Raw genomic sequence first — 25,789 nt, 5'->3', positions numbered from 1 at the left:
TAGTGTTCCAAAAAGCTTATGCTCATATACGTATTTGTTTGGAAAGTTTCCCTTCCATTTTTAAAACACTTGATTGCTATAGTTTCTAAGCATTCAATCACAATAATACTTTTTAATTAGCTTAATGCAATACTCTGTTAATTTAAAAGCATTCATGTAATATTGAACAATAAGGTTGTATTTTTAATTAACTATAAACTCCTTGAAGTTAGAGATTATCTCTTAAATTTCTTTGTAGCACACATTTACAGAGCAGTGTTAAGATTTACTGATTGGCAAATTTGGGGTTTTAGTAAGGTGTCAATCATAATACTAGCTGAGAAGTAAAGCAAGCATATGTGCATTGTTTATTCTTTTTAATCTATGAAAAGTATGGGAGTATTCTAGTAGTATTCATTTACTGCTATTTAATTTCAATTTTTTCTGAGTATGACTGATTTGTGAAGTCTATTTTTGTTCTTTCCTTTTTGTACTACTTAAGCAATCAGACATGACAGAGTATGCAATTATTCTGAGGGGTGGGGCCATGCCCCTACTTGCATAGATTTTGTTTTACTCATGCTTTCAATTATGATAGATATGCAATTATTATACAACTATGTCTTGAAACCATCAAAATAGTCAGTTATTTATAAAAACAAGAAAGAACCTACACATATGCATTTCCAAATTAAACTGCTGAGATATTTTTATTCCAACTTAACATTTGTATTTCTAAGTAATTATGAGCCTGCTCTTTGATAGAATAGATTTCTTAGACTATCCTACAGATAAGTATATTCATTATTGTTTTGTTCATATTTCTCATATATTTAAAAAATGTGGTTTATATTTTGTTTTTATTTAGTCACTAATTTGTGCCTATCTCTTTGCAATTCCATGGACTGCAGCATGCTAGGTTACTCTGTCTGTGGGATTTTCTAGGCCAAAATATTGGAGTGGGTTGCCATTTCCGTCTCCAAGAGATCTTCCTGACCCAGGGATAGAAACCAAGTCTCTTGCATTTGCAAATATTGGCAAGTGGATTCTTTACCACTGAGTCACCAGGGAAGCTGATATATATATATATATATATATATATATATATATATATATATATATATAACTCATTGACTATTCAGAATCATTCTCCCTCTTGAGAGTCCCTTGGACTGCAAGGAGATCCAACCAGTCCATTCTAAAGGAGATCAGCCCTGGGATTTCTTTGGAAGGAATGATGCTAAAGCTGAAACTCCAGTACTTTGGCCACCTCATGCGAAGAGTTGACTCATTGGAAAATACTCTGATGCTGGGAGGGATTGGGGGCAGGAGGAGAAGGTGACCACAGACGATGAGATGGCTGGATGGCATCACTGACTCGATTGACACGAGTTTGAGTGAACTGTGGGAGTTGGTGATGGACAGGGAGGCCTGGTGTGCTGCGATTCATGGGGTCGCAAAGAGTCGGAACATGACTGAGTGACTGAACTGAACTGAACCCTAATTGAACTATATTCATTTTTAAAGAATAACTAATTGGATGAATATAGAAAACAAATTCAATGAATTTAACCTCAAAATGTAAAAAGCATGGATATTTTGCTATGCATTTGGTCCCGAAATATCTGAATCTGAGTCGATAAATTGAAGTTTTTGCTGAGCAAACACAAATTTAGGCTGATTCTATCTGAAGCATGCTAGACTATGAAATAGTAAATATCTCATTCACGTGTACCTAATGATATGATAAAAATGTGGGCTCCCTACATGGCTTTACAACTAATACACTAAATGCTTTACTGCCTTTTAATTTGGTGAGCTTCATTGTTCTCTTTTCATCAATATTATAATAAAATTGAAACAAAATGGATAGCTCCATATTTCTATGGAATGCTAGTATGTTCAATTTGAACTCTTCAACATTTAATTTTAATAATTCAATCTTGAGATTATTATTCAATATCTGTTCCAATGATATGCAATGACATATTAGAATACCATTAAAATATATAAATAGTAAGCACTTGAAAGTGATAGCTATTTTCTAATTTTTAAAAAAATTTTAGTATAGACTGACCCATAAATCTATGCTGAGAGTTTTCATGTAACATTAGACAATTCTTGATATCATGTGTATTAAAATTTTTCTGCTACATAGAATTAAAAGTAAAAATAAATGGGACCTAATCAAACTTAACAAGCTTTTGCATGGCAAAATAAATCATCAACAAAATGAAAAGACAACTTATAGAATTGGAAAAAATATTTGCAAATAATAAGAGTGACAAAAGTTTAACTTCCAAATTGTACAAATAGTACATGCAACTCAACAGCAACAACAAAAACACAACCCAAACAAAAAATCTTCTATTTAGAAGATCTAAATAGACATTTCTCTAATGAAAACATAAAGATGGCCAACAGGTACACAAAAAGATGTTCCACATCACTAATTATTAGAGAAATGCAAGTCAAAACTACAATGAGGAATCACCTCACTATGGTCAGAATGGCCATGAGGGCCATGGAAAAAATGGGAACCCTCTTACACTGTTGGTGGGAATGTAAACAGTTGCACTATTATGGAGAAGAGTATGGAGGTTCTTTAAAGAAACTGAAAATAGAGTCATCATATGATCCAGCAAGTCTACTTTTGGACATACATCCAGGAAAGACAAAGGCTCTGATTCAAAAGATATATGCATCCTGATGTTCAGAGCTGCACTATTTACAATAGCCAAGACTTGGAAGCAACCAAAGTGTCCATCCACAGATGTATAAATAAAGAAGATATGGTACTTACACACAATGGAATGTTACTCAGTTATGTAAAATAATGAAATAATATTTGCAGAAACATGGATGGACTTAGAGATTATCATACTAAGTGAAGAAAGTCAGACAAAGACAAATATAATATGATATCATTTATACGTAGAATCTAAAAAACAGTACAAGTGAATTTATTTACAAAAGACAAACAACTTATAGACATACAAAACAAACATGGTTACTGGCAGGGGTGGGGGCAGGGAGATAAATTGGGAGTATGGGACTAACAAATGCATACTCTTCTATATATAAAGTAGATAAACATAAGGATCTACTATATAACTGGTCCTTATAATAAACTATAGTGGAAAAGAAGAGAATACAAATATATACGGATACATAGGCATAACCAAATCACTTGCTGTACACCTGAAACTAACATAATATTGTAAATCAACTATGCTTCAACAAAAATTATTAATTCCATTACTAATTATCTGAGATCATTTTCTGACCTTATCACCTTCAGTAAAGTAGTGTGCCACCTTTCTTGTTATATCTCTTTACAGCATTTTTTATGATTCATATCCTTTTCTGAAATTATTCAAATGTATATATTATTATATATTTATAATATTCACTTGTAACAACAAATATTATAAATTACTTGTTATTTATATAGTTGTTTATGTTTGTCATTTATAATAGTCATAAGAATAGCACCAATAACAAAAATCTTTAATAGCATTTAATGGTAATTAAGATTTATTGGACATTTATAATAAGTCAGAAACTATCCAAGACCTTTATAGGTATTAACACATGGAATTGTCATAAGAACCCTCTGGAACTTGCAACTATTATTATCCTCATTTGATAGGTGAAGAATGAGTGACAGAAGTTTCCTGTCCCAGTTCAGTTGCTCATTCATGTCCGACTCTTTGTGATCCCATGGACTGCCTTGATTCAATTCGCATCATATTTGTTATTTTTCCTCTTCATTGTCTTCTGCCTTAATCACGGTTCACTATATTTCTATAAGAATCACCATTTTCATAAAAGTGAAATAAGTGTTACATTCGCTCAGTCATGTCTGACTCTTGGCAGCCCCATGGACTGTAGCCTACTAGGTTCCTCCATCCATGGGATTTTTTAGCCAAGAGTACTGGAGTGGGTTGCCATTTCCTTCTCCAGGGGATCTTCCCCATCCAGGGATCATACCCATGTCTCCCACATTGCAGGCAGATGCTTTACTGTCTGAGCCACCAGGGAAGCCCTAGTGTTACATCAAAGATGTCTAAAATCCATTTGGGGAGCATAAATATTTTAGTTCATGTGCATGCACACACACACACACACACACACACACACACACATATATACTCATAGTGAATAAAATAAAAGTTATGGAATATTTCCCCAAGATATAGTCCAGTTTGTACTTTGAAAATATTCCTCTGAGTAAACCAGAATATAGAAAGCATTGTCCTCAACATTTTGGTGGCTGTTTCCTATCTGCCTCTAAAATCCCTACATAATTACCTTTATTGAACTGTTTAAGCACAGAAGCATTTAAAGAGAACCCTTAAAAAAAAAGGAAAAAGAGTTGCAACATTGCTGTTTCCACTTCCTCTTGTTCCAATCTGGTTTTGGTCTCTCCAAATGCATTGAGGTGTTTTAGTCAAGTCACTGACAAACTCTGTCTCCACTTTCTTATAGCAAATGGTTACTTTCCCCTACTTTTTACTCTCTTACCTTCTCAGATCCCCTCATGCTAGTTTTCCACCTAGCTCACAAGCACCTCCATTTCAGTCTCTTCTGATTCTGTACCTCGAAGTTATACATGTGAAGTTATTGAGAAAAAATATATTTCTTCAGATAAAGCTAAGGTATATTAGTAAGCCAAATGTTTAATAAAAAGTTTTACTTATGACTAGAGATGGGTTACAGAATTTGGCTACAAGCCAAAAAATAAATAAATAAATAAAAGACTTTGTTTAACTCTTCTTGATCTGATGACATCTAACAATCCTAAAATGGACTGGAATAACATATTGCACCTTAACTATGGATATAATGTAACTTTTAATTCTGATTATGTTTTAACCTGGTTTAATGACTGTTTTGCCTCACATCTGTAATTGCAGAATAGGGTTCGTTTCCAACCATCTGAAAGTTTTTAGTTACAAATGGTTGTCCAGACTCCTAGGATTGCCACAGCCTCCTCCAACTATTACTTGGAGCCCCTGGATTAGAAACCCTCAGTATGAGGCTTAGGAGAATATGCTGCCCCAATAATTTAGGGACGATGCCCCTCAACAGCAGGAAGTAGTTATGGAATGAAAATGATGCCCCTTTTGCTTGGCAACACAATTCTCCTGAAAGAAAAGGGGGGAGTGAGAGAGTCAATTCCTAGGCAGGTTGATAAGAAGTTCAGGTTCCCTGAGGAAGAGAGGGGGTCTGGGGCTCTTGAAGAGGAGATACGTGTCTGGAATTCTCAAGGAGGAGGAAAGGACAAATGTCTTTTTCTTTTTTCTCTTTACAACCCTTCATTTTAGTAACCTAAAAGGTTTTTCTTTAAGCCTGAAACAGATGATTGCACAACAAACAACTCAGTTTAAACTCTGTACTAAGGATTATATAACAACAATGTATCCTGCTTGAGTACAGTTTCTCCTTCCTAAAAACCTGACTAATCCTGATAGTTTAGAATGTATATTATGGGAGTGCATCTGGTAAAATCTTACTATTATTAAGTTCTAATCCTGTTATTTAAAATGTAAATTGTGGGAGTGGGTATGGTAAAATATTTGCAATCTTAAGACATTCTTTTGATTTATTGAAATAATTAATTAAAAAAGTATATAATTGCCTTGCTAAAGGTTAGCCAAGGGGACACTCTCAGTCCCCCTCCTGATGTCTATGTCAGAAACTTTCTCTGTCCCTTTTTCACTTTAATAAAGCTCTGCTACACACACACACACACACACACACACACACACAAAGAAAAGCAGCTCAATTCAAAGAACTACCAGTAATTTGCAATAATTTACTGCTTGTTTCTGCTCCAATTATCAAATACCTTGCTCCTGGTTGCTAGGTGTACCCTTTTATCAGACTAGTTCAATAAATGATTTCTAAATGCACACCTATCTTTTATACTCAAACATTGGAACCTTTACTTCAAACATCAGACAATCATCTTTAAAGGCTTACAATACATTATGTACTACACAGGGATAAATTATTAAACTTATTCTCACACTCTGGATAGCAAAATACTGAATACCCAAATATAAGTGTACATGCTGAGACAACATAAGTAAAATAAATATGCTGAACATATGTCCAAAATTTAAATATGTCCATTTAAATTATTATGAAAAATAACAATTACAAAGTGAGGGTTAGATTAAAAAAAAAAAAGATATGTTCTGGTCAAATAGGTTTAGTATATGCTGTTTACCATTTTTCTGCTTGAGAGATTCACAGTACACATTTGCATGTTAAATGTTCTGAGAATTACAAAAAAAACAAAAACAAAAAAACCTAGTTTTCTTTATCACATATTAGCAAAACTGATTTGGATATGTATTTTATCTCTACATGTGTCTATTTTTTAGATAGCCATATTTATATACATGGAACATCATTTTGTGTTATGCTACTTTGGAAAAGGTTATTCTAGAAAAATTATCTGAATAAACAAAATCAGAAGCAGTTTACATCAATGTTATCATTTTTTATTACTATAATTATTACTATTATCATCCTTTAGATCTGGGACTTTTACTTAAGTTGAAGGAGAAAGCAGAATTGCGGAATCACTTTTTAAAAATCTCTCTCTTTAGGCCCATCCAATAAGCATTGAGTCATATCTGAATGAGAAAAGCCCAGGGAGATAAATCCTTTGGAAAAGCTCTACAGATGATTTGAATACTGATATAGTAACACTTCCTCCTCCAGTTTTGTCCTTCCCCTCAACCATTGATCTATGTAATTGTTCCAGTGTTCCGCTTCACTTTGGCTTCCCTGGTGGCTCAGACAGTAAAGTGTCTGCATGCAATTCAGGAGACCTGGGTTTGATCCCTGGGTTGGGAAGATCCCCTGGAGAAGAAAATGGCAACCCACTCCAGTACTCTTGCCTGGAAAATTCCATGGATGGAGGAGCCTGGTAGGCTACCATCCATGGGGTCGCAAAGAGTCGGACACGACTAAGCACCTTCACTTCACTTTGCTTCACTTCAGTTCATTTTGTAAAAGAACATATTAATTTTTCAAAACCAAATCTTACAAACATAAACTTTGAAATTATTCTTTAGCTTGAATTGTTCAGCACAAGAATTGTTCTTATTTCCAATTTTAGTATCATCATCTGAACTGTACAATTTTAGATAGCTATATTTATATATAAGTATTAATATATATGTTATCTAAGTTTACAGAAACATTGGTGCATTTGTTTTCAAGAGTTCTCAATGTTTCTTGAACCTCAAATATCTACTACACAGAATTTTCCCCTTCAAAAATATAAGCAGTCATTTCCCATAAAGAACACAAATCCCACCAAGGGAGTGCATCAAATATTTCACTTCTGGGCAGACATTTCCCTTATATCTATACTGGGCCCATAGATTGTGCTGCAAACTTTCTTATAGCCAATTAAAAATTATTCAGACCTGTAGTATCCTGGTGGGCTACTATCCAGAAGGTCTGAAAACAGACTCTTAGATTTAATGACTAAGCAGTTAGCCTTAGCGACTAAACAGCAAACCACAACAAAAGTATTTCAGCTAGGTATTACAGCTTAACAAGACCCATGTGAATGTTTCCACTGGGAAAATATAAATAATCACCACATTTACACAATTATAGTTCTATTACTTACAGTAATATTCAAATATGCTGAAGCAGTAGATAGAATTCAGGTAGAATTAGATTTACCAGTGAGGTATTTTTCACATTATTGAGTGGTATGATTCACTTACAGCTAAATGGATCTGGCATTGATCATCTTGGATTGATTGTCTGTTTTGACCACATTGGCCAAGCTGCTTGTCAGACATTTAACTTCAAGCTCCAGTTGGCTTCTACTATAAATACGTGCATGCGAGGTTCATTCATCTGGCTTTAGCAACAATCCCACTTAATTTGCAAAGGATGTGTCCACTTTGTAAATTGATGCTCATTCATTTTATTTGACTTCAAATTGGCAAAATATTTCTAGCACCATTACATGGAATCCAAACTTACAAGGCTGATCAAATTTCAGATGCAGGTCACAATAAACCATAACCTTCCATTTATCCCTCAAAAATTCACTGAGGACAGAGTTCTTTTCTTGTACTCTGCCCAGTATGCAGAAGAACAGAGGGGAAGACATTTCATAAGTGTTATGAAGACATGGCTACTCCCCGCAGAAGATTTAGTCTAGTGAATCCTCCCTTTACATTCAATTTGTGTGGCATTCAGTTCTGTCTATGAATTATAAATCAACATTATTTTATAGCCATTTTACTTTAAAAAGCCAACTATCACTAAATTTATAAGCAGAAGAAGCACAAAGATTCTGGTAAATTAGACTGTTGAGTAAACATGAAAACATTTTTATGAAAGAGAAGAATTGGTACAATGCTGAAATACAACTATTTCTTTGTGGCTGGGGTGTGCATATGTAAAGAAGCCATATGCCTACTTTTTATACAGATTCATAAAACATCATCTTGTTTATAATTCCATTACTGACTTATACAACTAACGCTTGGAAGTATATCTCTGCTAGTACAATTAAAATAGTATCTATTGATTAGAAATATTTTGACACAGTAAATATGTTTTCAACTCATTAGAAGGTTAAAAAAAAATTAAGAAGTCTACCATAACACCTATGGACCTAGATTTGAATATTAGCTTTCAATCTCTACCCGGTAAACCTTGATGTGAGCACCAGTGTTTAAAAACTGCCATGTGAGCAGATAGTTCTCTAAAGCAAACTGATCTTTCAGGAAATCCAAATTGGGTTTGTTTCTATTTCCACTGAGCATTTTTCTTTCCAGAGAGAAGAGTCATATCTGCGAGTAGATTGCTGAGAAGATCTGCATGCAGTCAGCATCACGTATCTCCAAAGTCAGTAGCTTGCTTGGGGCAGAGGTGAATTATCTGGTTTATGGGGGCTCAGATAGAGGTCACTGCTTGGACTGCAGTTCTGACTTGTCTGAGGCTTGTTTTGTGTAAATGTGGAAGTAGCAGCTTCTGAATTCCTGTAGTGAAGCAAACCTTATCTTCTGTTTGAAGCTGGATTTACTCCGAGTTTCCATGATGAGATCTTATAAACAGAACTCTCCTCTTAGCAGATATAAATATGAAGAGATGTATCTTTTGACCTTCTCTGTGGAATCCTTATAGGTTCCAAAATGTGACTATTAACATGTCAAAGAATATTTGGGGTAGAGAGTGCACATGCTCATTTTTAAAATGTATAAACTGAGGTTCAAATCAGTTATTTTTTGTGGGAAAAAAATAAAGCACTCAACAGCAGACAGCTTTTCTAAATAATTCAGAATTTCATTATTTGAGAAGAGGATTTACTCTTCTATATTTCTAAAACAACTAGGAAATGATTTTAGCAATGTTATTAAGGCAATAGAGAAATTGGGACTAAGGAAACATTGTTGTATCATTTTCTTGAGAATAAAATGTTGTGCCAACTTTATTGTTCATGGGCAGTGATGGGGGCGGGGGAACAAAACACTTTAGTGTCCTTGCCAATTTCAAAATGCCTAGCCTTAGTAAAGAACTAGCCATGTTTCAAATACCCCTGGAAAGGTCATCATCTTGAGGCAGGATAAGCACATATAACTGACTGTTTTTATGTCACTAAAGAGCATGTTTCAGAACATAATCCTCCAGGTTTCAAAGTTGGAAATTCATGAAGGTAGAGTATATTGCCAAAAATGCTCTTTCGAACAGGAGGTGCTTAATGAAACCATTGTGTTTCTCAGATACTGCTGCTGCTGCTGCTGCTAAGTCACTTCAGTCGTGTCCGACTCTGCGACCCCATAGACGGTAGCCCAACAGGCTCCGCCGTCCCTGGGATTCTCCAGGCAAGAACACTGGAGTGGGTTGCCATTTCCTTCTCCAGTGCATGAAAGTGAAAAATGAAAGTGAAGTCACTCAGTCGTGTCCAACTCTTAGCGACCCCATGGACTGCAGCCTACCAGGCTCCTCCGTCCATGGGATTTTCCAGCCAAGAGTACTGGAGTGGGGTGCCATCACCTTCTCCATCTCAGATACTAAGAGGGTTAAAAAAAAATTTTTTTTTTTCATTAAATTCAGTTCAATTCAGTTCAGTCGCTCAGTCGTGTCCTCTTTGCGACCCCATGAATCTCAGCACGCCAGGCCTCCCTGTCCATCACCATCTCCCGGAGTTCACTCAAACTCACGCCCATCGAGTCAGTGATGCCATCCAGCCATCTCATCCTCTGTCGTCCCCTTTTCCTCCTGCCCCCAATCCCTCCCAGCATCAGAGTCTTTACCTATAAGCAATTCCAAATATAGCAAATAGATCATTTACTGGCCTCAGGAGGGAGGCAGGGAAACTTAATTGTTTTACGTCTTAAATGGGGACACTGAGTCACTGATTATTTAACTTTCTCTTTAGAACCACCATTGTTACCCTGTTGCTATTAAGTGGATTTCCCTGGTGGCTCAGATGGTAAAACATCTGCCTCCAATGTGGGAGACCTGGGTTCGATGCCCAAGTTGGGAAGATCCCCTGGTGAAGGAAATAGCAACCCACTCCAGTACTCTTGGGAGAAGGCAATGGCACCCCACACCCCACTCCAGTACTCTTGCCTGGAAAATCCCATGGACGGAGGAGCCTGGTAGGCTACAGTCCATGGGGTCACAAAGAGTTGGACAGGACTGATCAACTTCACTTTCACTTTCATTACGTGAGCTGTTTGCAATAATGGAAAATCCATTTATTACTGGAGAAGGTATTCAAAGACAATACAATTATTGTCAAACTGGTGTTGGCTTACAGAACATGATTTCAAAATGTCCTTTGTTGAGATTCTCTTTCTATATAACTACTATGAAAATGATGGTAATAGACATAATAAGCTAATCATCATCAGATTTTTAGTGAGCAAGTGTGAACTCTTGGTAGATGTTAAGTAAGGAAAACTGGATTATATCACACAAATCTGAACATCAGGATATTTTAGCCATTAACCACATGTAAATATATGTTTTTAAGTTAGGGTGATTTTATCTGGATAACAAGGAACTTTCACATAAACTTACTTTAGCTCTAGGTAAAGAATTTAGAATGTCCTTTCCTCTTTGGCCCTCTTAAAACATAGTTATCTTTTTCTTACATTACCTCTCATTCGGAGAGGACAAAAAGTAAACATTGCTGGGAAGAATTCAAAGGTATGAGCTCTAAACTCCAGCTTTCTTGAGGGGCACTGAGGATAGCAGATAGGTTGACTCACTTATTTATTAATTTTTTCATCAAATGATTATAGGCTGTCTGCCGTGTTCCAGGGGTTATTCTGAATGTTAACGGTATTCTAGTGAATAAGACAGACAGATTCCCTGCTCTAGTGGTACTTATATTCTTAAAGAGAAACAGCAACTAGGCAATCAAACTCATAATTTTAGGCAGTACAAAAAGATAAAATAAGGTAGAGGATAGAGAATTAGACGAGTATGGTAAAGAAGTTGATATTTCAGATGTAGCTTATACTGGTTCAAGAAAGTTTATTGTGAAACATTCAGGATTTTTGCAAGTAGGTTTTTAAGTCATCTGTAGCTTGAAATCAAGGGAATTGGCAATGGCTGTAATCAGAACTCCCACCCCTTCTCCGAGAGTCAATTTACCAGCATACCTTTGGAAATGATAGGCAAAGAAAGTGCTTTTCTAGAGAGGACTTTTGAACAGAGACTTGAATGTATTGAAGAAGTAAGTTATGAAAAGATGATAGGGAAGAACATTCCAGGTAGGCTGGAACTCTTAAGTACAGAAGCCCTGAGATAGAAATAAATAGCTTAAAATATGGACATAGTGTGAAAAGCAAGGTAAAATGTATCCAGAGATCTAGGAGAAGTTATATAATGTAGGCCATGATAAGGAATCTATCTTTTAACTACAATAGAGATCTACAAGAGTAGGTTTTGAGTAGGGAAGGAATATAATTTGTTTTCATTATTGTAAGGATCATTCTAGCTGTTCCATGGGGATAAAAAGATGTTTGAGTTGAGATTGAAAATAGGAAGTTGAGTTTGGGTGTTATTGTGATTCTGCCTTGCAAGAGATGATGGTGGGCTCAACTAGCATCACTGTGGATGTGGTGAGAAGTAGTAATACTTAGCATATATTTTAAAGTAGAATCTGTAGAGCATAACGACAGTGTGAGGGTGAGAGAAATCAAAGATAATCTTTATTTTTGCCCAAAGCAAAAAGGCAAGTACTGATATCATTTTCTAAAATGAAAAGGTTGGGAGACAGGTTTGATAAGTTGGGGTCTAAAAATTAACATTCTATTTTGTATACAAAATGTCATATTAGGTTTAAAATAATATGAGTCTACGTATACCCCTCTAATAGAATTGTCCTATTGTTTATCATGATAGTGATCTGATGAATTGATTCAATTTATGGGAAAGCTTCCTGTCAATTGTACGGTTCTGTCTGTGATCAACTTTTACCCTGAAGCAAATATTGAAAATATTTGAAAATATTGAATTCTATAGTACTGGACGGAGAAGGCAATGGCACCCCACTCCAGTACCCTTGGCTGGAATATCCCATGGATGGAGGAGCCTGGTAGGCTGCAGTCCATGGGGTCAGGAAGAGTCGGACATGACTGAGCGACTTCACTTTCACTTTTCACTTTCATGCACTGGAGAATGAAATGGCAACCCACTCCAGTGTTCTTACCTGGAGAATCCCAGGGATGGGGGAGCCTGGTGGGCTGCCGTCTCTGGGGTCACACAGAGTCAGACACGACTGAAGCGACTTAGCAGCAGCAGCAGCATAGTACTGGAAGTAATTTCTTCTTACAATTAACATACGATGGTCCAGTATCATTCCTTTTGATTTCCTAGTTTTAGAACTTTATAAATTATGTGGTATATTCTATATCAAATATTAATTTGGAAGTTCCATTGAATTGTAGGAAAAGATCACAAAATCAATTTTTTAAATAATTAAGATATTTAAAGAGATTCATTTAGAAACTTATCTGATATAGATACATTTGTTTAAAAAAAATAAAATAAAATTACTGAATATTTAAAAGTTAAAGTTTTATCTGTGTTCACAGGCAAAGATGAACTGTATGAAAAGTAACATAAAGACAGAAGTATTTAGGACCAGATTACAGATAAATTCTATAAATCTCAAAAAGGCGAGATTTTCATATAAAATGTGTAAACTTGTTTAAATAAATATACAGTTTCTGTTTCCAAATTTTATCCTTCATAAATATTACATTCATCCAATATTATCATAAAAGATTAAATGCCTGAAAATGAAGTCAATAGTACTTACAACACTCAACTCTTATGAAGCTTAATTTCCATTTGTTATTATAGCCTTCATTATTCTCAATCATTAATTCTTTAAATGCATATCGCATGCTATGTAGTAAGTATTAAAATACATTTCAACTCAGTTTTAGAATAATGAATTAATTGTTCTAAAATCTGCATTCTATGTATAGAATATGTATTTAATTTTCCTGTATTGATAACTTACTTTGTCAGCAAACATATTTTGTCAGTATTTTATACTTATTTTTGTTTCTGATTAAGAAATTGAAATGTTCCTACTAATCATTTTCAAAAAAAGAAGTGAAAAGGAAATAATAGGTTGTCTTCTTTTGCTGGGTGGCAGATTTAAGAAAAGTGAATATAGATAGAAATGGGTTACCTTCACTAAATATGAATCACCTTGGGAACAGAAGGGTCTGCTTCCTTCCATGTGAAGTTTGTCTCTGTCACTGGTTATCTACAGCTAATACTGATAAATAAACAAACTTCTTGAAATGCAAAATCACATATTTCCTTAAAGAAACACTCTGATTGAAGAAGGAAGATTAAAGTATGTGATGAAAATTCACTGTACAATGATGCAAAAGGAAAACTTCAAACCTCTTCCCAAGATTAAAAAAAAAAAAATCAAATTCAAGTTCTAACAAGTAATTGAAAAAGATCCCAGTAAACAGAAGGCATCTTTCATTTTTATCTTCTTTGACTGTTATTGGCAGAACGCTGATATGTGTGACTTTTATTGATTTAATATACACATCTAACATCTAAACTGTCTTATATTTCACACCTCTTATATGAATATAATGTGGAAACTATAGTTTGAGCTACCAGGGGAATAAGAACACTGAAAAAGATCCTGTGTGGCCACCACAGCTGTTGTAGTGGGATGAAGTTATACCTGCCATTATAGGAGATATATCAGGTAAATTAATTTCTATGGAATTGAAGCTCCCTTTCATGAACATTATCCTCAAAATTATGCTGGACTAGGGGTAGAAATTTACCTGTACTTATAATAACATGACTATAGGGCAAAAGATGATACCATGTTTAACCATGATTACAAGGCAATATTTGAAACAAAACATCTTACCATCAGTCACTCATTCTTTATCTGTAAAATGAGGATAAGAGTACACACCTTATAGAATTTTCATGAAGATTAAAAGAGAAATTACATATAGAGTTCTAAATGATAATTTGCTATTTCTTGAAATAATAGGTCAAATTATGATTTTTCTACTTTGAGTATCAAGAGACAGGTGTATATCATGGGAGGAAAGATTATTTTGTTTCAGTTGAAGGAAAATATACTATAAAGGTAAGTATATTTATTTATGTAATAGTTGAAAGTGAAAGTGGAAGCTGCTCACTTGTGTCCAACTGTTTGCGACCCCATGGATCACACAGTCCATGGAATTCTCCAGGCCAGAATACTCAAGTGGGTAACCTTTCCTTTTTCCAGGGGATCTTCCCAACCCAGGGATCGAATGTACCAGTTGCTGCTTTAAATGTTTTACAAATAACTCATAACAAACCTATGCATAAAGAAGTATTTTTTTTTACATTGTATAGGACATAAAACTAAGGCACAGGGAATAACCTCTGTAAGAAGCAAAGCCAGCAGGCAAACCCAAGGTAGCTGGTGCCCAGAACACACTGAAACCACATACTCTGCTACTCTGTCTCTTTTAAGGGTTATAAAACTTCCACTTTAACCTGACAGACTTTGTCATTTGAGTATCATATGTCATGTATATATGTATGTGTGCCTTTCTATAAAAGTATTGCATTGTTCAAATTCTTTGAATAAGCCCACATTCAAAGCAAATGACTATAAAAGCATGATGATACTCTGTTTTCTTTTGAGGAGAAAACAGATATCATCAGTTATGTCATTGTTCATAATTAGGCATATTTTTCCCTACTGCTGCTAAGTCACTTCAGTTGTGTCCGACTCTGTGTGTCCTCATAGACGTCAGCCCACCAGGCTCTCTTGCCCCTGGGATTCTCCAGTCAAGAACACTGGAGTGGGTTGCCATTTCCTTCTCCAATGCATGAAAGTGAAAAAGTGAAAGTGAAGTCGCTCAGTCGTGTCCGACTCTTCGAGACCCCATGGACTGCAGCCCACCAGGCTCCTCCATCCATGGGATTTTCCAGGCAAGAGTACTGGAGTGGGGTGCCATGGCCTTCTCCGATATTTTTCCCTAAACAGAATTAAATTTGCATTTTAAAGACTTACTTTATCAAAAGTATATTTAAAATTAATCACCTCAAGCTAAACTTGGTTGGTAGTTTACTGTTCTAGGTGCTGTTTTGGTGATTATTTTTTAAATAACTTGTTTCATTTTAAATAAATAAATAGAACCAACTTTTTTTGGTGGTCAGTATTAAACTTCCTGAATAGATTTAGGTTGATCCAGTATCTGAATTATTTTCTCTTACTCTGGTTTAACCTAGACTTTCTCTCTTTAATTTTATGGATTTAATGAGGATTTTAAAAAATTAAAAAAGAATATTTATGTCTCATTAAAAATCAGAAGAGGAAAAAATTTCAGCTTCTCTTTATCTTCCTATTTCCCTTCAGTCAGTCAGTTCAGTCGCTCAGTCGTGTCCAACTCTTTGCAACCCCATGGATTGCAGCATACCAGGCCTCCCTGTCCATCACCAACTCCTGGAGCTTACTCAAACTCAAGTTTATTGAGTTGGTGATGCCACCCAACCATCTCATCCTCTGTCATCCTCTTCTCCTCCTGCCTTCTATCTTGCCCAGCATCAGGGACTTTACCAATGAGTCACTTCTTTGCATCAGGTGGCCAAAGTATTGAAGCTTCAGCTTCAGCATCAGTCCTTCCAGTGAATATTCAGGACTGATTTCCTTTAGGATGGACTGGTTGGATCTCCTTGTAGTCCAAGGGACTCTCAAGAGTCTCGTTCCAACACCACAGTTCAAAAGCATCAATTCTTTGGCACTCAGCTTTCTTTTGAAAAAGGAAATGGCAACCCACTCCAGTATTCTTACGGAATATCCTGTGGACAGAGGAGCCTGGTGGGCTGTTGTCCATAGGGTCGTGCAGAGTCAGACACATCTGAAGCAATTTGGTATCAGCAGCAGCAGCAGCTTTCTTTATAGTCCAACTCTCACATCCATACATGACTACTGGAAAAACCATAGCTTTGATTAGATGAAACTTTGTTGGCAAAATAATGCCTCTGCTTTTTAATATGCTGTCTAGGTTGGTCATAACTTTTCTTCTAAGGAGCAAGCGTCTTTTAATTTCATGGCTGCAGTCAACATCTGCAGTGATTTTGGAGCTGCCCCCCCGCCCTCAAATAAAGTCTGTCACTATTTCCATTGTTTCCTCATCTATTTGCCATGAGGTGATGGGAGAAGATGCTATGATCTCAGTTTTCTGAATGCTGAGTTTTAAGCAAACTTTTTCACTCTCCTCTGTCACTTTCATCAAGAGGCTCTTTAGTTCTCCTTCGCTTTCTACCATAAGCATGGTGTCATCTGCATATCTGAGGTTACTGATATTTCTCCCTGTAATCTTGATTCCATCTTGTGCTTCAAGCAGCCCAGCGTTTCTCATGCTGTACTCTGCATTTAAGTTAAATAAGCAGGGTGACAATATATAGCCTCGGTATATTCCTTTCCCAATTTGGAACCAGTCTGTTGCTCCTTGTCCAGTTCTAACTGTTGCTTTCTGACCTACATACAAATTTCTCAGGAGGCAGGTCAGGTGGTCTTGTATTCCCATCTCTAAGAATTTTCTACAGTTTTTTGTGATCCACTGTTTAGTTCTGTTTACTTCCCTTCAGTTCAGTTCAGTTCAGTTGTTCAGTCACGTCTGACTCTTTGCGACCCCATGAATCACAGCACGCCAGGCCTCCCTGTTCATCACCAACTCCTGGAGTTCACTCAGACTCATGTCCATCGAGTCAGTGATGCCATTCAGCCATCTCATCCTCTGTCATCCCCTTCTCCTCCTGCCCCCAATCCCTCCCAGCATCAGAGTCTTTTCCAATGAGTCAACTCTTCGCATGAGGTGGCCAAAGTACTGGAGTTTCAGCTTTAGCATCATTCCTTCCAAAGAAATCACTTAAAAGATCTACTCCAATCATTTTACAAATTTAGAATTAAAATATTTGTAAGATAGAAGCAAAATATTAGCTGTCTGTTTTAAGTGCTTCCTTGGTACCAGATCCATAATCACATTTAAACCTTACACTGTTCTCTGTGCTTAGTATTATTATTGTTGTTATTCAGTCACTCAGTCATGTCTCACTCTTTGTGACCCCATGGACTGCAGGATGCCGGGCGTCCTAGTCCTTTACCATCTCCCAGAGTTTGCTCAAACTCAGTATTATTAGCCCTATTTTACTTTTAAGAAACCAGCACAACTAAGCCTCAGAAATACCTCTTAGCTTGCTCAAGTGCATACAATTCCAGAGAAAGGATATAGATATGCTTGTGTCTGTAAAACCTGACTGCTTGAAAAATCCAACCTACTGCCTGCCAAAGAGTTGGTTGACACCCACCTCCTACATTGTGCTTATGAAGAGAAGGCCTCTTGAGATGTAAGCAAGGCTTCCGCTCTTTTAACTCTTGTTCCCTCATGAGTAAAAAGCCAAGATAGACTTGTGGGTATCTCTAAAACATTCAGGCTAAGAGAGTGCTATACTCTCTTTAAGTTTGCCAATTATGATGAAAAATAGAAAGAAAAAAATAAGGAAAAATTTCAATTGTCAATCTCTCTCAGTTGCTCAGTTGTGTCCAACTCTTTGTGACCCCATGGACTGCAGCATGCCATGCTTCCCTTTCCATCACCAACTCCTGGAGATTGCTCAAACTCATGTCCATCAAGTCCGTGATGCCATTTGTCAATAAGCTGACTCAATAAAAGATACACTCCTAAATCTAGTGCCTAATTTTATGTAAAACCTATTTTCTTAATTTTATATTGTTTAGAGGTTTTACATATATATATATATATGTATTATTTTAATGGTTTTGAGGTTATATATAGCAGTTAATTATTGCTTAAAACTAGTTTTATAAAGTTATCCACAGGAAAGCATGCATTCATATGCTCTCAATTGCATCATTTGAACTAAAATTATTTTTTTCTTCTTATTAATATTAAAGTAGAAAAATGAAATGTCCCATTTGCCATATATTGTACTCAATATGGTTTGCAGAAAATAATTTTCCACACTCTGCCAAAGAAATCTACATCTGCACAAAGATCACAACCTTAGTCATAATTAACCTATGGAAAAGAAATTAAATAGACCAGTGATAGTGGTACTGAGGAGATTAAAAGAAACATCCTCTATTGTATTTCTCAGAGAATATTAGATTAAAATTCAAATTCTTTATAGTGACAGATTGTTATAAGAATAAGAAATGGCACAAACAATCCATTTCAGGACAAAGATTTAACAAAAATAGGAAGGTTAATTATAATTGAATATTCCCTATGGATATCTCAGAAGATATGCCTCAGTCTATTTCTTATTGACAGGTGGTACTGTAAATTAAATGTGGTATTATGCATTCAAATTGGATTTCAACTACTCATCATCCATAGTGTAACATTAGAATTAGCCCTGACGATGACAGTCTAAAGATCATAATGAGAACAGGTGCCCTTTTCCATTCATATTGTGGTGGAGAAGGTCGGAGTTAGAGATTGGATTTATAATTTTGTTATAATCTTTGCTGCCTGAAAAATTAATTCTATGTATCAACTATCAAGAATAGTAATACTGTGCTGAATAGTCTCTGAATTAATGACAAAGACCACTTGTCTTCTACAAGTATTGTGCCAAATCAAAAAAAAAAAGTGGCATTCGAAATCCTGTCATCAATCACTGTTTATATAAACATGAGGATGTTTTCGTGTTCTTCAGAGCCTCCTGAAGAAAAAAAAAAAAAAACAAAAACAGCAACACAGAGGCACTGTTAAACAAGATAATCCTTAAAAAAAAAAAAAGAGTGGAAAGAGAGGAGGAGGATGGAGAAGCAATGGATGAAGGGTTTGTGTCTCTGATAATAGTTATGAGTAACTTCAATCGTGTGGATCAGTGCTTCTCATTCAGAGATAATGTGCAGAAATCTGCTGTGGAATTCTATGAAGGTATTTATATACTTGGACACGCAAATGCTCAAATCATTCCCTGTGTAATTCTGATGCATTGCTTGCCTCATGATCCTATGTATTATTTCTCAGAGCAGGAGTTGTGCATTACCTGCATTAGAAAAGGCACTGGGAGCAGTAAAAGGGGATGCTTGTTGAAAATTATGGTTCCTACTAATTCAGATTCTCTGGAAGTGAGGCCTGTGAGGTTTATTTTTTAACACCATCTGCAGGTGAGCCTGATGATCCTCAATCATCTGTGGCATCTTGGCCACACACTCTGTGATGAGCTGCTCCCTGGCCTGATGCTTCTGCTCTTTGGCCAACTGCTATCCTTATGGAGTATAAGAATCTCTGGAGCAAGATTGGAGTATTAGTACTTGGCAACTCAGTCATTATGGCAATCTCAAAACGCAAGTAAGAGAGATTAAAGTAGGGATGTCACATGATGAGTTATTCTGGTTGTTTTGTTTGTGAAATTATTATATTATTCCATCTGTTAAAGAATATCTTTATATGACAGGACCATGGCATTTTCAAGCCACAGTCTCATCAGATATTTCATATGTTTCTGGTTAGTCATTAAGACTAACAACCAAGATTGATTTTGTTTAAAATTATTGCTAGTTACCATGTATGAAGATTGAAGAAAAACAGTTGGCACATAATGCTAGATATCTGAACACAAATATAGCACATAACAAGTGGTTTCAATAAAACAAATGTCCATTTTGTTTTAACTTGTCTCCAAACAATTGCCTAAAATTTAAACTGCAAGAAACAGTGATTATAATAGCATCTGGTAGATTTTCTATCTCAACAGAGTATTTTTTTAAATAACTGCATGTAATTATTCATGACATTTGGGATTATTGAACACAAATACAAGAAAGGGAATGAAATGTTAAGCCTTCCTGGGGATAAAAAATATTGTATATCTTTATTATAACTCCTAATTTAATTAATATATTCTTAATGCCATCTGGTGAGATTATCTTAAAAGTTAACAAAAGAGATCAATCTGACACTTAACAAATAAATCTGAAAGAGTATAATACTGGGACATTGATATTATGCAGTCAACATAACTAGAATAATGCAAAAAATAATAAAAGAAGGAAACCATCTTAGCTTTAGTGCACATTCACTATCATTTGGGGATGAAGAAGAGTAACTCTTATTACTCTCTCACTCATGACATTAGGTATAATAATAATCATGTGTGTGTGTGTTAGTCGCTCAGTTGTGTCTGATTCTTTGTGACCCCATGGACTGTGGCCCGCCAGGCTCCTCTGACCATGGAATTCTCCAGTCAAGAACACTGGAGTGGGTAGCTATTTCCTTCTTCAGGGGATCTTCCCAATCCAGAGATTGAACCCCATTCTCTTGCATTGCAGGCAGTTTCTTTACCTTCTGAGCCACTAGGAAAACCCCCAATAATAATCATATATTGAAATAAAAATGATACATGTACCTGTTCCAAATGGTAGAAGGTAGGAATGTGTAGTCAGGAACACTACAAACCTGGAATCAAATACTTAAGATCTCTATCTCTTTACCAGTTGCAGAAGTGCATAAGTTGTTTAATTTCTCTGGACTTTGGAGTTCTCGTTTGAAAGATCCATATAATGCATTTAGAAAAGTACTGGGCATATAGCACTGTCTATATCTTTATATACCACGTATAATGTCTTTAAGCATACAAACATCATGACTTAAAATTGGAAAATGCCTTCAGATTCCTTTTCTGTCATGGAGGCAAATCACTTGACTTTTCAGAAATTTGGTGCTTTTATTTGAAATATAAGATATTATTTTACAAGTTTATTATTAGGATTAATAATATTAATTATTATTAATTAATAAATAATAAAAAAAAAGTTCCATGACAGAGGAGCCTTGCAGGATACAGTCCATCAAGTCACAAAGAGTCGGACATGACTGAGCGTGGACACAAAACTACCTTTGCTAAAGTCTCCAGCAAGTTCCTGATGACTATTGGGTGTCTGATGAGTTTCTTCTTTAAGTCTCAATTTGCTATAGAATTCCAGCCATGACCAGAGGGCAAATAATATAGATTTCAAAATCTGTAGGTAACTCTGAATTTGTTTTCATAATGAGTACAACTTGGTATGGGAAATAAAAAAGCCTCTTTTCTTAGCTCTGTAATCTGACATCTGAGATCAGCGTAGGAATTTAACCCATTTGTTTAGCTAATTCAGTCTATTTCTTTGAGTTTGTTTCAAAGGCCAGCCTAGTCTTTAAAAACTATAAGGTGCACATATTTGAATATGTCAAAAGAACCGATGTATTCTAGGATTCTGAGCAATGAATCCTATCTGGAAAAGAAGTTAGGCTGTTTTTCTGTTCTTGTGCACCTGAAGCTGTGAAGTGTTAGGACATGTTAAAGTACCACACTTAGCAACCTCAATTATTTATATTTTATACCATTCTAAACACTATTAATTTTTTAAATATTATGGAAAGTTCCGCAAAATATTATTCAAGAAAAGTGTTTTCCTCATTCGATTGATACTATATCATGAATATATATTTTTTCAACATAAAGGTAACGTGTGTGCATGCTAAATCTCTTTAGTCGTGTCTGACTCTTTGAGAGCCTATGTACTAGAGCTGCTAGGCTCCTCTGTCCAAGGGATTGTCCAGGCAAAATTACTCGAGTGGGTTGCTGTGCCCTCCTCCAAACGATCTTCCTGACACAAGGGTCAAGCTCGAGTCTCTTTGCATCTACTACAATGGAGGTGTGTTCTTTACCACTAGCACCACAATATAACACCAGGCAAATGAATTCAGACAATATGGTATTCTATGATTAAGAACAAGATGTCAGCATACAAATTCATCATTTAGGAAGCTTTATAAAGTAATCAATTCAGTTAAGAACAGAATAAATAAGATATAAACTTGTAAAACTGTGAAAGAAAATCAAGCCAGGTGAAAAGTATCTTTTAATTTTTTTCAAGAAAAATAAGGTTTTTGTTGAAATATTTCAAATTCATTGTTGTACATTGAATTGATTATATTCAAGAATTGTATTGACAGCCTGTAACTTTTTCTTCAACATTAACTTATTTTCCATGCCTTATAACATGCAAATGCATGTATCAATTTGCAGAGAAAGAGTAAATGTAAGTTATTTTTGCTGTTTATTCATATGTTAGATTAACTTTATCAACCCATATATTAAAATGTAATCATTTCATTGTCAGGAGCCTAAAGCTAATGTTAATTACAGTTTGAAACTTCGATTATTAATGCATCTTTACCTACTGAAGTGTGAAATAAGCAATAGTAGTTGAAATTCACCAATTAAATTAGCTTCTGAGACAAGAATTCATAAGTAGGCATTTGTTCATAATGAACAAATGCTGCAGAATTTCATGTTCTAAGCTACGCTCATGAAATATTAGACCCAAGGAGTGAGAACAATTGTTCAAAACAAAACAAAAAAACTGCAGTATATAAAATAAATACAATAGATGTGATAAGCATCCTATATTTTTTATCTTCATATTTCATATGTCACCAGAAAAAAGAATGCATAGGCTCAGTCCACAGAAGAATATAAAAGTTTTTTTGTTTTATTTTAAATTAATAGGGAAAAGAGAGAGATCTATTTTGTTCACATAGTAATGCCTTAGTCCATTCAGGATATTATAACAATACCATAGACTAGGATATTATAACAATACCAACAGAAACATCTCGCTCACAGTTCTGGAGCCTGGGAAATCCAAGATGAAGGAGCCAGGAGATTCAATATCTAGTAAGCCTCTCCTTCAGAGGAGGCAATGGCACCCCACTCCGGTACTCTTGCCTGGAAAATCCCATGGACGGAGGAGCCTGGTAGGCTGCAGTCCATGGGGTCTCGAAGAGTCGGACACGACTGAGCGACTTCACTTTCACTTTCATGCATTGGAGAAGGAAATGGCAACCTTAGTGGTAGAGAATCCGCCTGCCAATGCATGAGAGGTGGATTCGATCCCTAGGTCTGGGATATGCCTGGAGAAGAAAATGGCAATCCACTCCACCACAATATTCTTGCCTGGGGAATCCCATGGAATGAGGAACTTTGAAGGCTACAGTCCATGGGGTCACAAAAGAGTCAGACATGACTTAGCAGCCTAAACAACAACAGAGACCCACTGACCCTTCTACTATGGAAAAACACAGTGAGAATGGCCCTGTGAGCCAGGAAGGAGAGGCTTGTGGTGGTGGTTGTTTAGACTGCTAAGTCATGTTTGACTCTTGCAACCCCATGGACTGGAGACCACTAGGCTCTTCTCTCCGTGGGATTTCCCAAACAAGAATACTGGAGTGGGTTGCCATTTCCTTCTCTGGGTGATCTTCCTGACCCAGGAATCGACCAGAGTCTCCTACTTGGCAGGTGGATTCTTTACCACTGAGCAACCTGGGAAGTCTGGGTCTCTATTATAAGGTCACTGATTGGATGAGATGGTTGGATGGCATCACCAACTCAATGGACATGGGCTTGGGTGGACTCCAGGAGTTGGTGATGGACAGGGAGGCCTAGCAAACTGCAGTCCATGGGGTCGCGAAGAGTTGGACATGACTGAGCGACTGAACTGAACTGAACTGATCTCATTCATTAATCCCATTCCTGCACTTGCAGGAGTCACTGCCTCCTATAAGAGCCAGAGCCTGGGCAGGCAGTGCTGAGGCCTGCGGGGCCCAGGGACTGGTAGGGGAGGGGGAAGCTGGCAAGCCACCGCTGAGGCTGCTGCGGCTGCAGGCTCCCCTCCCCGCTGCGCGCGAGCGCCATGCAGGGTGGGGCTGGGGGCGGGCGAGGCCTAGCGGCATCAGGGCTGGCGTCACCTCTTCAAGGGGCTGGACAGTAACAGCGATGGTCGCTTGGACATCCATGAGTTGCCCCTGTGCTCAGCTAGCTGGGTGGGGGCGACCCGGACTGCAGAGCCCAACAGGGCATCTCCCCTGAGGGTGACAATGACCCAGATGGCGACCTTGACCTGGAGGAGTTTATCCTCTACTTGCAGGAACAGGAACAGCGCCTTCTACTTCTGTTCCACAGTCTGGCCCGCGATCAGGATGGTCAGATCGATGTCTCTGAGATCCAGCAGAGTTTCTGAGCCCTGGGCATTCCATCTAGCTGGAGCAGGCAGAGAAAATCCTGCACAGCATAGACGCATGATAGTACCATGACCACTGACTGGCAGGAGTGGTGTGACCACGTCTTGTTGTATTCGCTGGAGAACATGGAAGACGTGCTGTATTTCTGGAAGCATTTCACGGTCCTGGGTATTGGCAAGTGCCTGACCATCCCGAATGAGTTTTCAGAGCTGGAGAAGCTGACTGGCATGTGGTGGAAGCAGCTGGTGGCGGGGGGCGGTGGCGAGTGCCATGTTCAGGAGAGGTACAGCCCCTCTAGACTGACTCAAGGTCTTCGTGAAGATCCACGCCTCCAAGACCAAATGGCTGAACATCCTGGGGGGCCTCCAGAGGGAGCATGATCCAAGAGCGGGGCGTGTGTTCCCTGTGGCATGGCGACAGGATTAACGTGCTCAAGACTGCACCTGAGTCGTTCATGGCCTATGAGCAGATCAAGCGGACCATTCAGGGGCAACAGGAGACACTTCAGGTGCAGGAGCACTTTGTGGCTGGCTCTCTGGCTGGCGCCACATCCCAAACCATCATCTACCCCCATGGAGATGCTGAAGACTTGGATGACCCTTCACTGGACGGGCCATTATAAGAGGCTGCTGGACTGTGTGCAGCAGATCCTGGAGCCAGAAGGGCCCGGCACCTTCCACTATGGCTACCTGCCCAACATTCTGGACATCATCCCTTACGCGGGCATCGACCTGGCCATCTATGAGGAGACCGCTCTTTGATCCCTGGATCAGGAAGATCCCTTGGAGAAGGAAATGGCAACCCACTCCAATATTCTCGCCTGGAGAATTCCACAGACAGAGGAGCCTGTCAGGCTACAGTCCATGGGGTCGCAAAGAGTTGGGACACTACTGAACGACAGACACACACACAATTCTTTTCATGAGGACTCTGTCCTCCTGATCTAATAACTTCCCAAAGCTTCCACTCCTATTACCTTCATATTAAGGATTAGGATTTAAAATACAAATTTTGGCCAGAAAGATTCAGCTTATAGTATACAATATACTCAGTATCATCTTATACTTTGGCAATAACTTATTGTCTCAATTTTTTTAATTTAAATATATATTAATGTAAGAATTGCATCATTCATCTGACTCTTTATATGATTTTTCAGATAAAGCCTTGCTTCCTACTTGCTCAGTCAGTTCACTTGCTCAGTC

General features: G+C 37.2%; 1 pseudogene; it reads left to right on the top strand.

The window, feature by feature from the left end:
* The window catches only part of LOC133252159 (mitochondrial adenyl nucleotide antiporter SLC25A23-like), a 39,893-nt pseudogene extending 14,548 nt beyond the window's left edge, over positions 1–25,345 (top strand).
* Positions 25,346–25,789: the final 444 nt, after the last annotated feature.

This window comes from Bos javanicus, chromosome 7 (genome assembly GCF_032452875.1).
Source record: "Bos javanicus breed banteng chromosome 7, ARS-OSU_banteng_1.0, whole genome shotgun sequence".
Classification (NCBI taxonomy): Eukaryota; Metazoa; Chordata; class Mammalia; order Artiodactyla; family Bovidae; genus Bos; species Bos javanicus.
The sequence above is the reverse complement of the archived record's forward strand: the minus strand, read 5'-3'. Positions and strand labels throughout refer to the sequence as shown.